Source organism: Macrotis lagotis, chromosome 2 (assembly GCF_037893015.1).
Source record: "Macrotis lagotis isolate mMagLag1 chromosome 2, bilby.v1.9.chrom.fasta, whole genome shotgun sequence".
In the NCBI taxonomy this organism is placed as follows: Eukaryota; Metazoa; Chordata; class Mammalia; order Peramelemorphia; family Peramelidae; genus Macrotis; species Macrotis lagotis.
In genome coordinates, this window is record NC_133659.1 from 292019452 (window position 1) to 292037585 (window position 18134).

Below are 18134 nucleotides of genomic sequence, written 5' to 3' on the forward strand. Positions count from 1 at the left end.
TGGCACAATACATTTAGTGCTTATCTTTGACTTCACTTCCAGTAAAAATTTCAAGTGAAATCAATGATAATTCTGTTTTTCTTCAGCATGGGTTTGGGAGTTTAGGGGGTTGAAGTAGATTTCACACTAGTCCACTTTTCCCTCCTTCCTGTGTGTCCTCATCTGCTACTGGTAGTCTTTTCAGCCCTACTACCTTAACCCAAAATGTCACTCCCATTCACATCTCACTAACATTTCATTTTTATGTTATTTATTTTTGCATTTAATAATATTTAATTTTTGCAATTATTTGTAAAACTAGTTTTTGGCATTCATTTTTGTATGATTTTGAGTTCTGAATTTTCTCCCTCCCACCCTAAGACAAGAAATCTGATATGGGTTATACATGTACTTTTGTTTTAATCATATTTTCACATTGGCTATGTTGTAAAAGAAGAATCAGACTTAGGGGAAAAGATATATATATATATATATATATATATATATATATACATATATGTATATATATATATATATATATATATATACATACATACATAATAGTATGCTTCGATCTGCCTTCAGGCTCCATAACTCTTTCTTTAGATGTGGATTGCATTTTCCATCCTAAGTTTTTTACATTTGTCTTAGATCATTGTATCACTGAGAAGAGCAAAGTCTATCTTAGTTGATGTTTACACAGTATTGCTGTTAATTTGTTATTTTGTGTAATGATTTCTGGTCACTTCATTTATCAGTTCATGTAAATCTTTGCAAGCTTTTTTTTCTGAAATCTACTTGCTCATCATTTCTTTAAAAAATAAGGTATTCATTATACTACTATTTATTTAGTTATTCTCCAATTGATGAACATCCCTTCAAATTCCAATTCTTTGCCTCTTCAAAAAGTGCTGCTATAATTATTTTTGTACATGTGGGTCTTTTCCTCTTTTTTATGCTTTCTTTTGGTTATAGAGCTAGTAATGATATTACTGTTTCAAAGGATATGTACAGTTTTATAACCCTTTTGACATAGTGCAAATTGTTCTACAGAATGATTGCATCATTTCACAAGTCTGCTAACAATACATTCGCATTTCAATTTTCCCGCATCTTCTCCAATATTTCTCGCTTTCCTTTTCTGTCAAATTAGCTAATTTGATAAATGTAATGTGGTACTTCAGAAGTGCATTAATTTCCACTTCTTTTTATATGTCTATAGATAATTTTAATTTCTTCATCTAAAAAACTACCTGTTCAGATCCTTTCATAATTTATCAATTGAAGAATAACTTATATTTTTATAAATTTGATTCAGTTCTCTATATATTTTAGAATTGAGACTTGACTGCAAAAATTATTTCCTTCTCTCCTTATTTTCCTTTTAATCTTTGTTGCATTGATTTTGTTTATATAAAACCTTTTAAATTTAATGTAATAAAAAATTAATGTAATCAAAACTATCCATTTCACATTTCATGATGTTCTCTATCTCCTATTTGGTCATAAATGTGTCCTTTCTCCATAGTTCTGACAGATATTCCTTGTGCTTCTCATTTGCTTATGTTGTCACCATTGATGTCTAAATCAGGTGCCCATTTTAACTTCTCTATTATTTTCAAGTTCCCCAGCAATTTTTGTTGATAGTTGATTTTTAATCCCAGAAGATGGAGTCTTTGAGTTTGTCATATAGTAGTTTACTATTTTCATTTAGTGCTGAGTCTTATGTGCCTAACTTACTCTATTTATTCACCAGTACTAAATAGTTTTGATTATTGTCATTTTCTGATGTAGTTTTAGATCTGACACAGCTAGGCCATCTTCCTTTCCATTTTTTTCATCAATTTTCTTACTTTTGTTCTTCCAGTTGAATTTTTTTATTATTTTTCTAGCTCTTTGAAATAGTTTTTATTAGTTTGGTTGGGATGGGCCAGAATAAGTAATTAATTTACATAGAATTTTCTTTTTTTATTGAATTAGCTTGGCCTATCCATGAGCAATTAATATTTTTCTAGTTGTTTTGATCTGACTTTATTTGAGTAATAAGTTGTTTTATAATTGTATTCATGTAATTCCTTAGTTTATCTTGGCAGGTACAGTGACAAATATTTTATATTACCTACAATTATTTAAATGGAATTTTTCTTTCTATTTCAAGGCTTGGTCTTGTGGTAATATATATATATACTGATAAATTATATTGGTTTATTTTATATATTGCATCTTTGCCAAAGCTGTTAATTTTTTGAAGGATTATTTCAATTCTTTCTTGGCATTCCTCACTTTCTCCCATTGGGTACTTCTTTTCAAGGTGTCCTTTAAAATTCCCTTTTCACTGAGAGTAAATTACTATTCTTAAAACTTTTCTAACATGTTTCTTTGCTCCATCACCTTAATGGAAACCTAACAGCCTAATTGCAATTTAATCCCTGGTGTCTGATCCCTTAGCACCTTCTTTTATAAGAAGGAAAAAAATATGAAGCACATATTATGTAAGCACACATAGGAATAGGTATGAGCTATGAAATAGCAATTATATTTTTAAGAGAATGGTATAAACAATATAAATCTGAGGAAAGGGAAGGTGATAACATGAATCTCTGATGCCACAAGGTAAGGAAGGAACTGTTCTTTACTTTTCTCTGTCCTGTTTTTGGATGTTACTGTATTATCCCTTCTCTTTTATAGCAACCTCTCCCAAAATAATGCTATAATCTAATAACCAGTTTCTTTCCCAGTCTCTACGTGATATTCTCCTGTCCTACCTTATATCTTCTTTGGTAACTTCAACATCTGACTGTCTTTTCTGCCCTCCATATTTCTTTGTCATTCTGAAAATCTTCCATATGTGATACATTCTAAAAGCCTAGACTACCAGAATTGTAGAGACCGTAGGGGACATTTAGTCCAACAATCAGGATTTATCTGGAATCCTCTCTGCAATATGTCTCAAGATGAATGATATAATTTCATAGTGCCAAAACCTTAGACATAGTGTAGGTTGGAATAACCATCTGTAGATGAACACAAATTGATTTATGAGACAGAAAATCTGGGAGAGAATCCTAGTTGAGACGGTGATTCTTTGTGTTTCTTAGTTTCTTGACCTGTTAGGTGAATCATAAATTTGAGGGAGCCAAACTTTAAGGTCCATTTCATCTCACCTTTTCTCTTCCTCCTTCTTTACCTGTTTTTCTCTGTCTGTGTCTCTGGGTTTCTCTCTGCCTCTCTATCTCATGTTATCTCTTTCTGTCTCTCTGTCTCTATCTCTATTTCTCTCTCTCTCTGTCTCTGTTTCTTTCTATCTTTCTGTCTCTTAGTTCTTCTCTCTCTCTCTCTCTCTCTCTCTCTCTCTCTCTCTCTCTCTCGTTCTCCCTCTTTCTTTGTCTCTCAGTTTCTGACAGTCTCTTATGTTTCTCCCTCCCTCCTTCTTTCCTCCTTTTGTTTGGCACAGAGCCTTATACAGAAATGTGTGAGTGGGGAGAATTCCTGCCATGGAATTTCAAGGAATAATTATCTCCCTTTCTTTAACTGTTTCCCTTTGAGGAATGGCCAGTGATGAATGATTGAAAGGTGCTGAGCACATAAAAGCTCCACTGTAAACATTTTAGATTTTGATCCCTAATTTCTAGGCAAAAGGAAGGCAACTTTATGTACCTAGGAAGCTGTAAACTCCACAGTGGGTAGACAACATAACAACCTACTCTATGTTTTTGCATCAGCTGAAATCACAATAGCTAAAGTCATTAGTCCTTTGAAAGCCCTTGATACTATATCCAGATGTAGAGTTCAAATATATTTTCTTAGATGACAAAACTGGTTGCAAATGCTATCATTTAAATTCATTTAGGGAGCACTGAGGAGGTTGAAATACTCCCCCTGTTTTAACCATCACAACAGGAACTGAACAATGCATTGCCAAAATTATTGTTTACTTAATATTATTTTTCTATTGATTGAATATTAAGTAGATAAATAACAGGTAAAATTAAATAAATTAAAATTTGTTTTTTGTATGGCACAGTAAATAGAGGATCAGCATCAGTAAGACCTGGTTTCAAGTCCCCTCCACCCACACGCACAACCCCCCCCACACACACACACATTAACTACATGATTGTTGTCAAATCTTTTCATCTTCTAGTGCTCTAGGGCTACTACTACTACTACATAACACCATACATTGTAGAGAGTTGTCAATCTACATTGGTGGAGGGAATTAGCAAGAATGTATTGAATGTTGGGGTGGCTAGGTGGTGCAGTGGATAGAGCACCAGCCCTAGAGTCAGGAGTAGAGTTCTAATCTGGCCTCAGACACTTAAAATTACCTAGCTGTGTGGCCTTGGGCAAGCCACTTAAACCCGTTGCCTTACAAAAAAAAAGAATGTATTGAATGTTATTATGCGCCAGTGAAAGTCCATCCAGAATCTTCCTCCTTACCCCAAATAATAAATGTTGAAAACTTCAACTCCTAGTCCTTTGTGAAGACCTGTTGGCACAGCATTAAATGGGTCATTGCCTGTGTCTTAAAAATGTTCAAAATATATGGCTAGTCACAGATAAATGGAACTTCTGTCACTCAGGAAATATCTTGATTTTGAAAAGATGGCTTTCCCATTTCTGCATTGAGAAATAGTGTGATTTATTATATATACATTTTTTCATTGTAAATCTCAATTCCCAGAAACAGCCTTGAGAAGATGCAGTAATGTAACATTTTGTGCCTGTGAGACTAAGGAATGATCCTGGCAACAGAGCAAAAAACAAAAAAAAAATTAAAAGGAATATAACAAAAAGTAGAAAATAGATCCCAGTCTTTCCCTGATGTTGGGCCCCCTGGTGTAGGCCAAAGGAAGATATTTGGTTCTTATCAAAAAAGCATGGCTATTTGAAAAGAAAGAAAAGGGGAAATGCTAAGGGTCTGCTTTACTCAGGAAAAGTGGAGATCTGGCTCCAAGGGGAATATCTTTGGGCAATATGAAAGCTAAGAAGCTGCTGGAATTCATTATCAAACAGTTTTTGACTCTGGATTGTACAACAACCAAACTGTGACTGGAGACCTGATCTCTCAGGAAACACACACACACACACACACACACACACACACACACACACACGCTTGCACTCTCTCACAGAACATTTAATTTCATTTGTACATTAAGTTCATTAATCAGAGTCTTATGGCATAAGCACAAGACTGAACAAATTGATAACTGCTCATGTTCTTGAATTTATGAGCCAATATATTGTGTTTTCAGCTGAAAATACCACCAAAGTTGATAAATATGACTGATACATGATTTTGAAAAAAGTTCTAATTCACAGCTTACAAACATCTTTAGAGTGTGCTGGAGAGGCAAACCTGTCTTATATTAGCCATGAAGGCAAAATATCCTCACTTAAAATCTTTCCTTCTGCCTTTTGGCATATAATAACCATGTGACTTGATCAGATATTTATCACCAGTGCCCACCCTGCACCCTACTCCAACTAGTTCTCTAAATTTATACATTGATAGAAGAGTTGACAATCTACCTTGGTAAAGGGAATTTCCATATCTGAAATTCCTTACCCTGATGAAATTATGGTTCTAGACCTGATGATGATGATAATGATGATGATGATGATGATGAAGCAGCATAGTTTATTGGGGACTCATTGATAGTACAATTGTGATCACACACAGATGTAGTTGTGATTGAGTCCTTGTTCCTTCTTCCACTTTCCTCCCCACTTCTGACTGATACTCCTAAAGGGAGACAGCCTCTAAGGAGAGACATAGATTATCATGAGAACTGAAAGATACCTCAGAGGTCATAGAGTTCATACCTCTTCCTATGTTTTTCAAATTTTTTGTTTATTTAAGGGGTCAAGGGATAAATGGGTCTAATTCCAAGAGAGGGGGAATTACTTAGCAAGGGGCCATCCTTTTTAATATTGTCAGATTGTTGGAGAATGCTTCAAAGTGAGCTGGGGTTCTCCTAATCAATCTGCTACTTCAAGAATTTTATAATCCCGAAATCAGAATGGGCCTCAGAGATCCACTTGTTAGTATAGTCATAACTAATGATTACCTTTTAAATTATCTTTGTCCAACCAGTCTATGTTTGAATACTTCTTATATTCTGGAATTCATCCCCATGAAGCAGTCTAATCCATTTTTGAATCATTCTAATTCTTAGGAAGTAATTTACTAAATTCTGACTCCATACAAATTGACCTTAGTTCTGCTCTTTAAAATTTTGTGGAAATCATATAATAAAACATCCTTTTTTTGGGGGACATTTATAGATGCAATATTATTCCCTCTCTATGTTCTCTTCTTCATACTGGATACTATCACCAGTTCCCTCCATTGTTATTCATATGACTTAATTTTCTGTTCTAAAACAACCTTAGTTATTAGTCTTTGTTAAGTTATAATAACTTGAATTGGTGAATATGATGCTCTGCTATACTCAGAACCTCAGGAGCTATGCTGTGAAGAATTTTAGAACCATTTTGACCTTTTCTGTCTGCCATCTTGGTAACTATTGCTATTACCATTTGATTTTGCAGTTTCCCTTTATAACTTGCACAAGATTACTTCTCAGTTACCTGGCCACCTCTAAAGTACTGTTATTCTCAATGTGGTGAATAAGGGCTAGCTACAATTCTAGAGGACTGATAAAGCATCCTACTCACTTCATGACAGATATAGATTCAGAATATAAGTTTTGTTTCCTTTGATTATGAATATTACAAGGGTTTTTGTTTATCTTTTCTCCCTTCTGAATTGTGAGAGAAAGAAAATAGATTTCAGTTAGTTAAGACATAAATTTTAATTTTAAGAACTAAAATAAGAGAGGAAGTTTTAAAAAGTTATGTTTCTATCATCCCGGACCTCCTCCTTTTGTTAAGACCAACTGTATTAATCTTCCACATTTATGGAAAAGATTCCATAGTTTTGTTCTCTAAGGAGTAACTTAAATGACTTGTTTCCCTTCTGAGAATATCTGAAAAAATGAATGGTAGAGATCATTTAATCTTTCCAGCTTTTGTGTGGTATGTTTATTTAATTCAGAAAAGGTAATAATTAAATGAGATGGTACAGGAGATGTTGTAGGTTAGTGCATACTTCCTGCTCTTGGGAAGGCTGTTGTTGGTGGATCATTTGAAATCACTAAGAATTCTGGGTTGCAATGGGGCTAAAGTAGATAGTTCATTTTCTTTCGGGCACCAATAAGCAAAGGACTTGGTAAATTGGACTTAGGAAACGGAGCAGGTTAAAATTTCAATGGCAATCAGCAGTGAGAACTAGCCTTTAAGTGGCTACTGCATTTCCAACCTGGATAGCTGGGGAAGTCTGTTCTAAACAACATCAAAAACAACAGCACCAGCACTTTAATGTCCTCAACCAGCTCCATGCTGAATATAATATGCATCAATTACTTTGCGACCTTAAATTGTTCTATAAATGTTACCTATTATTTTTGTTGCTGTTAGTGTTACTATCATCACCCTATGCACAGGAAGCATGGTTTCTAAAGTCAAGTGCGTAGACTTAAGACTCCTGAAACAATATTAACAGTACCCCTGATATTTTGAACCCCACAAGGCTGGGTCATTCCTGTGGTTTCCTCAGATGGATTCTCCATCTTGGCTGTTTTTCTCATAAGATTGTTGTAATGATCAAATACAACATAAGACATTTTACAGACTTTGAAATCTATATAAATGCCACCGTTGTTGTTTCATTTTGAACATCTCACCTTCCAAATCAAGGCGCAAAATGAAACCTACATTTCTAGACATGGCTCATGGGTGAATTTGTTTTGCTTGACTATGCTCATTTGTAACAAGAATTGTACTTTGTTTTTCCTTTTTTCATTTTCCTTGTTTTTTGGAGGGAGGAAATAAGAGGTGAATAAGTCGCAATATGGTTGAAGAAAAATAAGAAAATGAAAAGTGTCATAGAACTGTCTTTTTTTTTAAAGCACATGAGAGTATGGAAGAAAAGTTCATAAGCAAACACAGGCAAGCAGAAGGCTTTTGAAAGTAATGCACTGAATTTATTGTATACTTAATAAAAAGAGAAACACTATATGTGTTGAAAAATTCATGTGTTCACATTTCCTCAAAAAATTAGCTTCCTATCTTCCAAAAAATTCACTTTTCTCAATTTTTGTTGACAATAGCCTTACATAGGTCCCCATTAAAATGTTTAGACTTATGGCAATGAACTCTCTCATCATTGATAAAGGGAGATAACATTCGTGTTCTCAACTTCATACACCACTCAATTTCTTTTCTAGTGATTCAGTCTATGTTTGTTTACTTTTTCATTTTTTTTGTGTGTTAACACGTTTACTATCTTTTTCTCTTTTTTTAAACTCTGTTATGGTGCGTGGTGCTCAGGGAGGAGGCAGAGGAGTGGAGGGGCACATTGTGGTTGCATGAAAATAAAAGATATCTATAAATTCTATGAAAATTATATTTCTCTTATAAAATTAGTGTCTGCACTATAGTTTCCCTTTCGTACTTTGTTCTTTACCAAGAAAAAAAATCAGTTCTCCACTTTAGTTTTGAATTCTAAATCAAGTCTTAGGGCTTATTGTTGTGGGAAAAAGAATGAATCTGTTCAATTTGGGTAACATACATCCTAGCTCCACTTCTGTTTTGTCCTCTCTTTCTGCTCTTTTCTTGTTCTTTCACTATTCTACCCCTACCCCATTTCTCTGTTACCCTTTCTTGTGAGCGAGCAAAGCATCTGTTGCATCAATCCTTCCCTTTTTTTAAGGTTTTTGCAAAGCAAAGGGGTTAAGTGACTTGCCCAAGGCCACACAGCTAGGTAATTATTAAGTGTCTGAAATCCCATTTGAACTCAAGTCCTTCTGACTCCAGGGCCAGTGGTCTATCCACTGTACCACCTAGCCACCCCATTCCTTACTTCTTAACCCCCGGCCTAAAAAAGCTCTGGCTGCTACTTCTCTCCAGGAAGAGATGCTGCTTCTCTTACTGTTGTTTTTCAAGGAGATATTTCTAGAAGTCTATATGCTTTGACAAATCACAAAATGAGGAGAATTATTATTATTTTTTTAAGTGCAAACTTTGGGGAAAGTGAAAATTTCTACTATGTCTCATTGCAACAGTTCTCAGTTGCTTTGGTTTAAGCAGAGTTCTGAATGATTTATTTCATCAAATCTTTAAAATCCATGGCTTTCCAGGACACTATATAAATTTTAATTAACACTAGTAAAAATAGTATTTTAAAATTCACTATTTAGCAACCTAAAGGACATTTCAAAATGCCCTTAATTTCAGGTAGTGGTTTCAAGCTTTAGCATTGCAATTAACAAATGGAAAACAACCAATTGAAACATAAAGAAGAAAAAAAATCAACCTGGCAATGAGAATTAGTAGAAAAAAACTTAAATTCAAGAGTAAACTATTGCCAGTTGCGGTGGGGGGGACCTGAAAGGTGTTTCTTTTGTTTCAAATGTTTTGTTTCCCAAAGTGGATGAACTCAAAATGAAAGCTGAGTCTTACAAACTACACATCTCATCTCAAAAAAATCTATAAGAAATTCACAGTGAGATTTCTGCATGTTATTAAAAGTGGTTGAATCAGCAATGTAGACTCAGCAAGAATAAGAAACAATTACCCGATGCTGGTATATTTTCATGAGGACTGTGGGACTACAATGTATCTGTAAGTCAAATTTGTTTTCAAGTATTTGTATTCTTCCTGCCTGCTGGTTACTTAATTATTGATGGAGCATAGAGATGATTTTCATTGCTTTCAAGGGGGATTCAAAGGAAGGGAGCCGGAGGGAGTTATGGCAAAATCAGATACATTCATGACCGTGTTTATAGTGTTTAAAAAATTAGACCAATGTATTTACTTTAAGAGCATTTCTTGTAATCTGATCAGCTTCCTTTATCACTTTCTAAATCATCGATTTCTTCTTTTTCTTCTTCTCTTCTTCTTCTTCTTCTTCCTCTTCCTCCTTCTCTTCCTCCTCCTCCTTTCCCTCCTCCTCCTTCTTCTATCCCTTGTCTTTGCAGTCTTCTTTCCCATGACTGCAATTTATTTCTTCATTACTTCTGTCAGTTAGAATACTTACTCAGATCAAATACCATCTCCTATATGGAGTTTTCTAATTTTCCTCCTTAAACTGCTAGGGTCTCTCCCTTTAAGATTGCCTTGTCTTTATTTTGTGTATTACTATCTTATTGTTACTGTTATTCTTGTATCTTATGTCATATTTCTTATTCTGATCTTACTGTTTTCCTTTCATGCCTTGTTCTTTAACAAAGAAAAAAGATTCACTGGGGTCTTTCATTAAAATAAAATCTTGGGGGCCTATTATGGCAGAAAGGATGAATTTGTTCAGTTTTGGTAGCATGTTCCTGTTGTATCCTCTAGTATCACAGTGGTGATTAAAAGGTTCAAGAGACAAAGTTCCTGGGTAATTTAATCATTTTATTAGGAAGGACAGTACATTAATAATAAAAGGATGGTCATTTGGCAGTCTCTCTCTTAGATCAAAGATAAGGGTAGAAGGCTCAGGGCTTATCTGTTCTTTTGGAAGAGAAGTAATCAATTCTGATTGTCTAAGACAATGGGAGGGAGGCTGTATTAAAAATGAGGGGCTGAAAATGGCACCAAGTCATCCTTGGACCAAGGAACTATTTCTATACCTATCCCCAACTCCAGGCTATGTATTCAAGGATATATTCCCACCCCCCAAACCTGAACTCAAAACAATACTGGCCCAAGTTAGGTTTAATTCCATTATCAGCAAAGTCCTTCAAGAGACTAAATTTTTAAAATTAGGACTTTAGAAAAAGGGAAATTCTGAATCTCCCAAAAAAGTAATTATTAATAATTATTTCTCTCAGAAGGTAAGCTCCATGAAGGCAGGGGCTATTTGAGCTCTAGTTCCTATTGCAGTATTATTAAATAGTGCATTATTAAGTGCTTTATAGTTAGTTGATAGGTTGGTGAGAGAAATCATTGTTTTGCTATTATAGTAACAACCAGTTTTTTAAGTTAGAATCTAGGTTTATTCCTAATTTATTTCCTCATCTAGCCCCTGTAAATCAGTCTGACTATAAAGAACATAATTTTGATTAATGACATTATCCCTAAACCAAGGAACCAGGAGATGGGAGAGTGTAAACAGAATCCAATCTGCATGAGTTCTTACTCCAAGGAGAACAGCCCTATCATTGGAACCTTTCATTGGAGTTTAGGGTGACCCAGCTCATGAAGGAGAGAGTAGTCTAGATAGAGATGAATTTCCCTGTCCAGATAGCTGGAGGCAGTTAAGTTTTACGATTATGTCATAATCACATTGATCATAAGAGCAGCTGAAGACTGCTAGCCTTTCTCTTAAATATCCACCAATGAAGGTTCATTTCTTCTGTTAGGAATATTCCCTTTGAAAAAATATTTGTCATTGTCTCCCATTAGCAGTTTTTAGTTACCTGAAGGATATTCCATTGTATCGATATTTAATTTCCTGGAGGAAACATTAAAAATTAATTGATTATTAGTTAGCTCAATTAATAAATTGATTATTAATCACCTCAAACTCTGCCTCACAGATTTTTCATTCATCACAGCCAGTGATGTAAATATTTTGACCTAAATAGTCAAAACAATATTCTCCCATTTCATCCACCTCTGCAGTGATAATTGGCAAACTAGATTCTTGAATGCCATAAAACTTTTGGGAGCCCTTTGGAGATCAGAAAATACACTTACAAAAACCCTAATTCTATGACCAACTTCTTTAACTTCCTGTGGATATATAAACATATATATATATATATATATATATATATACATATATATATATTCATTTTTAGAACAAAAGAGTAAACTTGGAGCAAGATTGAATTTCCATAATTTATTCTGTTTGACTAATTCTTCCAGGCTTCTAAGTTTCATCCTTCAGTGTTTGAGAATTTTAGTTGGTCTTCAATATATTGACAAACATTTATTAAGTTCTCTAAACCCTATACCTAACCCTCTCCTTTCTTCTCCTCTCCTTATCCTTCCTTCCACATATGATTTTATTTCCTGAAGAAAACAGAGACCCAATTTGCTATTTTCTTTACACTGGCTTAGAGTTCCTTTTAAATTCTTCTCTACTAAGTAGAGCTCAGCAAATACTGGTTAGTCTCCTGTACTGCCCCAAATTGGGGAAACCAGATTTGTCCTTATGACCCCAACAATAGCTGTGAAACTCCCTCATTTGATGTTTTCTAGGAAGCAAGGACCATACTTCTATTAACCATTAAAATGAAGAATTACTCATTATCTGGATAAATCAGACTGAATGGCATATTAAACAGAACTACCTGCCTCTTTCAGGCAGCTGCCATCTTTCTGCCTGAATTACCTAGATAATGACCTATAGTCTCACTTTGCTTTGCAGATGGGGGATCTGGCATTTATTTCTAACAAGAGTTCTTGGGTGAGCTCCATGACAAAGAAGCAATGCATTGTTATATGATTTTAGAAATTTTGCTGGTACCACTGTTCCAGCTTTCTTTATTAAGAGCCTAATATATCAACAATAGAACAATTTATTATCATTCAGAAAAGATTATGTATGTTTATGCACATACAACAGTCTGTTTGAAATTCAGTTTTTGAATGATTGTCAATCTTTGTGATTATTGTTGATTGGATTAATATTAATTAAAATTGAAACTAAATTTTGTTTTAACATTTCCAAAAGACTCAAGATAGAGAATGCTAACCACATCCAAATAATGAACTGTGGAGTCTGAATGCAGATTGAGTGATCTTATTTTCACTTTTTTTTTGTTTTTTCCTGTCTCATGGTTTTCCCTTTTGTTTTGATGCTTCTTTTACATAATACTAATGTAGAAATATGTTGAACATTATTTCTACCATTCTTTCTGCTGTCATTTTGAAAATGACTTCCAAATTTTTAGCCATGAATGCTTTCCCAAGACATAACAAATTCAATTTATCTGAAATCTAGAGTCATTGTTTTTCAAAAACCAATAATTTTCCTAACTTTACTACTTTTGATTCATCTTTGCATAAGTGCTTTTAATCTCAGTTAACTTTATGTCATTTCTCCACTCTCTCCCTCTCCCTAAATCAATTAGTTGAGCAATCCTTTGTATTAAAATATATAGAATCATGGCTTTAGAATTTGAAAGATATCCTAGATAACATCCAATCTATTCTCTTATTTATTACCCTTTTTATGTAACTTTTATTTCAATTACGAAATATTTATTTTTTTTCCTTCCCCACTGGAAAATATCCTCACCACTTCTTGTAAAAAATATGCAAAGTAGAGCCAAAGAAATTCATACTTTGGCTGTGTTCTAAAATGTTTTCTACATCTTGGATCTATCACCCCTGTACCAGAAGGTGAATAGTATGTTTCATCATTGGTCCTTTAGAAATGCAGCTAGTTATTTCATTAATCAGAGTTCTTAAGTATTGTAAAGTTATCTATCTTCATAATATTCTCCTTGTCCTCCTTAATTGTCACTGTATCAGTTCATAATCCTTTCAAGTTTCTCTGAAACTTCATTTCATCATTACTATAGGATAACAGGGTATTCCATTGTAGCTATATACCATATGTTGTTCAGCCATTCCCTAGATGATGGTTGCTGTTGTTGTTAATTAGTTGTTTCATTTACTCTTTGTGATCCCATTTGGGGTTTTCTTGGCAAAGTTACTGTAATGGTTTGCCATTTCCTTTTCCAGCTCATTTTTCAGATGAGGAACTGAGGCAAACAGAGGGGAGTGAATTGTCCAGTGTCAAAGAACTTGAAAGTGTCTGAATTCAGACATATCTGGCCAAAGCTTGTGATTTATCCACTGTGCCATCAAACTACTCTATCAGATAGTTGTCTACCTTAATTTGCAATTCTTTGCCTCTACAAAAAGAGCTACTATAAACATTTTTGTACACATAGGTCCTTTTTCTTTTATCTCTTTGGGATAATCCTTTAATCTCCTTCCTTTCTTTCATGTAAACCTACAAACACATTCACAGATTTCTTGCTTCAATAGAATCCCATCATACTTGGACTTGCTCTTAGTGTTACTGAACATTTTTTTGATATATTTGAAGTCTATCTTTGTTTACTATAATAATAATTTGTTCTTAATCTATTCAGCTCATGCCAACTCCTTTTATTTCTGTAATTATATTTTGTGTCTTTTCTATTTTTGAAGAACATTTTCATATTTTAGTTAAATTAATGAAGAATGAAGACTTTTAAGTAGATTAATTTCTATTTTATAGCCTCATAATCCTTTAGAGAGTAAATCTATTTTCTCTCTGTGGGCAAAGAGAACTCTTCTCCTAAACATATTATTACTGTTTTCTTGGACCTCACAATGTAATAGAAAGGCGTGGGAACATTCAAATACCAGAATGATATGATTAAACTTGTGTTTTAGTACTATTGTTTTGGCAACTGCATGGTAAATAGATTGGTGAGGGAATAAATTAGAAATAGGAAGATTAGGAAAAGGTTGCAATAATTTAGACAACAATTGGTGATGGCCTGAACTGATACAGGGTGCATTCAAGGAGAGAAAAATCGTAATGTGAGAAATTTTGTGAAGTTATGATTTTTAAGAATTTGCTGTTGATTGGATTTGGGGTGACGATGAGTGAAAGTGAAGGGTTAGAGTTAATTCCAAGGTTGTGAATCTGAGAAACTGATAAGATATTGTAGATATATTTCAGTAAAGAATCCATCTACTTTCTCATAATGTCATAAGATATATATATATATATACATATACATATATATGTTGATGCAGAATAGAGAAGCATATTTGTAATTATTTGAATGATTGGACTTAAAAAGAATAAATTAATGGATTTAATCAAACCTGAAGTAAGTGCTCCAGTGCAATGTATCAACAACTGTTTAGATTTGAGTTTTTTTTGGGGGGGGAAGAGTTATTTTTTGTTTTATTTATTCTACTCCATTAAATGTTGTCAGGAATTATTAGAATGAGGGTATAGATGGTGTAGTTGTCAAGTTTGTAAATGAGGCAAAAGAAGTAGAAACTAAAATGTTAATAAATTCAACATTGCAATATATCTCAGAAGACTAGAATTAAATATAATAAAATGGATGAAAGAATTAAAAAGCATTTATTAAGATATTGTTTGCCAAGCAGGTTGTCTAGTTTTGAAAAGAAAAGTCAGAATATCCTGCCCTCACAAGGTCTTCTAATGAAAGACCTTAACACATATAGGTGAACAGTGGCCAGAGAAGAGTTTGGGGATTGGGAAGTCATAGTGATGACGAGTGGAACCATTGTGTAATAGTAATAAATATAAAAAAATTAAATATTATACAGCTACAATAGCAGCAGCAGCAAAACTGTACCAAGTTTAGGATAAGAAGTGTTACTTTATGCCACTTTAATGGTTGCAATGTACTTTACATATATTAGTTGTAACATGAGGCCACCTCCCGGAGAGCCAGTGTGGCTTCAGAAAGGGTCTAGGAATAAGGCAATATGGTATTTGCTGCTTGACACCTCCAGGAAAAATGCCAGGAACCAGAAGAGAAGGTCTGTATACAACATTTGCAGATCTGACCAAGGTGTTTGATAGCATCAGTCATGAGGGAAATTTATGTCAAATTATGTCAAAATTTGGTTGCCCAGAGAAGTTCAACAGTATTGTACTTTGCTTGCCCAGGTTCTGGATAGTGGACAATACTCTCGAGATTTCCCAGTCACCAATGGAGTGAACCAAGGCTGTGTCCTTACTCCCAGGCTTTTTATCATTGTTTTCAGCCATATTATCAAATACCTTCTCTCAGGATGAAAGTGGCATCAAGGTCAGCTACTGCACTGATAGGAAATTCTTCAACTTGAAAAGGCTACAAACCAAGACCAAAATAGAAAGAGTGCTGGTATATGATCTTTTTTGCAGATGATTGTACCTCATTGTAACTTCTGAGGCCGAGATATACCAAAATATGGATTGATTTTCTGCTTCTTATTCCAATTTTTCCCTAACAATTAACTCCAAGAAAACACAGGTCTTCTATCAGCCAGCACCACCTCATCCACATGTGCAACTACCAGTAACAACAAATGGAGAAGTTGTGCAGCTGTGGACAGGTTGACTTACCTTGGCAGTGTCCTTTCCAGAGAGGTACACGTTGACAATGAGGTTGATACAAACATTGCCAGAATGAGCTCAGTCCTGAGCTAGCTCAGTACGAAAAAAAGTGTCAGTGTAGCCACTCAATAAGCCTTTATTAAATGCCTGCTGTTTCAAACACTTTGCTGAGCACTGGTCATACAAAAAGAACAAAAGACATAATGCCCAAATAGGTTAGAATTAGAAAACCTAGCTGTTCAGAAAAACTGTATTCTTTCTTAATTAGATCACATATAAAGAATTGCATTCCATTCTGGACACCAATATTTTAGAAAGGCAACCTATATTCTTTTTTAACTCCACCAGAAGGTGACCAACATGGAATTATTTGGATTGGGGGAGAGAATTCAATGTACATTTGATAGATGTCTTTAAGAATCCCAAGGATTACCTTTTGGGCATGGTATTGGACTTGCTTTTGTTTACCAAGCAAGGGGGAAAATTTTAAAGCATTAGATGCAAACTTTGGAAACATGATTCAATTTGATATATAAAGTATATATACAATTGTATTTGTACAAAAAATGGTTGACAATGACATCACTAAAGCCGGTGGATCATTTACCCAGAATGTTGTAAAGGAGATTTTCTTGTTAGACCTATTTATTTATTTGTTTTTTTATTTATTTTTTAGGTTTTTGCAAGGCAAGGGGGTTAAGTGGATTGCCCAAGGCCACACAGCTAGGTAATTATTAAGAGTCTGAGACCATTTTTGAACTCAGTTACTCCTGACTCCAGGGCCAGTGCTTTATCCACTGTGCCACCTAGCTGCCCTTGCTAGTCCTATTTAGATCAAATGACCTGTGAGTTTCCTCACATTCATTTTATACTTAAAGAAAAGGAAAAGAATAATACTTTCTTTATTTTTAGTAACGAAGCATTGGGAAGATACTTTTCTAGAAATACTTATTTGTCATCCTGTCATTTTTTATATAAAATACATGCTCACATGTATACAGTATACACTTTTGTATTCATATGCACATACTTATTTACATGTGTGTTTGTATATATGTGGATATATGTGAATAAACATTTAGATTCATGTATGTAATGTGTTAGTACATATATTTATATATTTATGTCAATCATCTCAATTTCTTTTTCCACTCATTGTCAGATGAATTTCCATGAAGCAAGAAATTGCCTACACAAAACTAGAATAAGGTGTTTTAACAAAAGTAAATAAAAACCAGAAAACAAAGCAATTTCTCCTCTGATTTCCTCCATTTTGATATATTTTCTTTATTTTTAGAATCTTTATAATTTTTTAAGATCAGTTATAGAATTGGGATTTTTATAGTTATAAAAGAAAAAATGTATAAGCCGCTTTGCACTTTTCTTCTGTTACTGTACTAAAGTTTCCTTCCCTGGGTCTCACCTTCCTCACTACATGTTAGTTGACTATTAGTAGATGAATTGATTTTTGTCCTTAGTGACGAATAATGAGAAAAATTATTAAAACATCATTTGAGGTTGCGATTATTGAAAAAAGCTTTTTCTGTAGCCTCAGAGGACTTCATTTCAAATCTTTTCTTTACATATAACCCATGTGATCTCTGACAAAACACTTTTCTTCCACCTCAGTTTCTTCTTTTGTATAAGGAGGAAGTTGGGTAAGCTGACTCATGGTCCCTTCCTTCCTTTTATCCTAAATTCTGAGAGTTGAAACTATGAAAAAAAGAACACTCCAATACAAAAATCAGTACATTCTGATGTGCTTTTTTTTCTTTTAAACATGAATAATTGCAATTGCATTTATTTTGTCATTTTAATTTCTGTTAATCACTGAAACCAGAAACTCTCTTTGCATTTAATTTTTCACTTACACTCTATGAACTTTACTCATTTTATTTTCTTTTAAAAGTAGATTTATAGTTGAAGTTTATTTTGTATTTGATTGGGGGGGGATATGCAATTGGAAAATTAGTTTTGTAATTTTCTAGATTTCTAATATTAAAAGTCTAAT

At 33.9% G+C, this 18134-nt stretch overlaps 1 protein-coding gene across 1 annotated transcript in view; it reads left to right on the forward strand.

Annotated features, from left to right (window-relative positions):
- The window catches only part of NAV3 (neuron navigator 3), a 1126484-nt gene that overhangs the window by 405200 nt on the left and 703150 nt on the right, over positions 1-18134 (forward strand). The gene's annotated exons all lie outside the window — the stretch shown is intronic.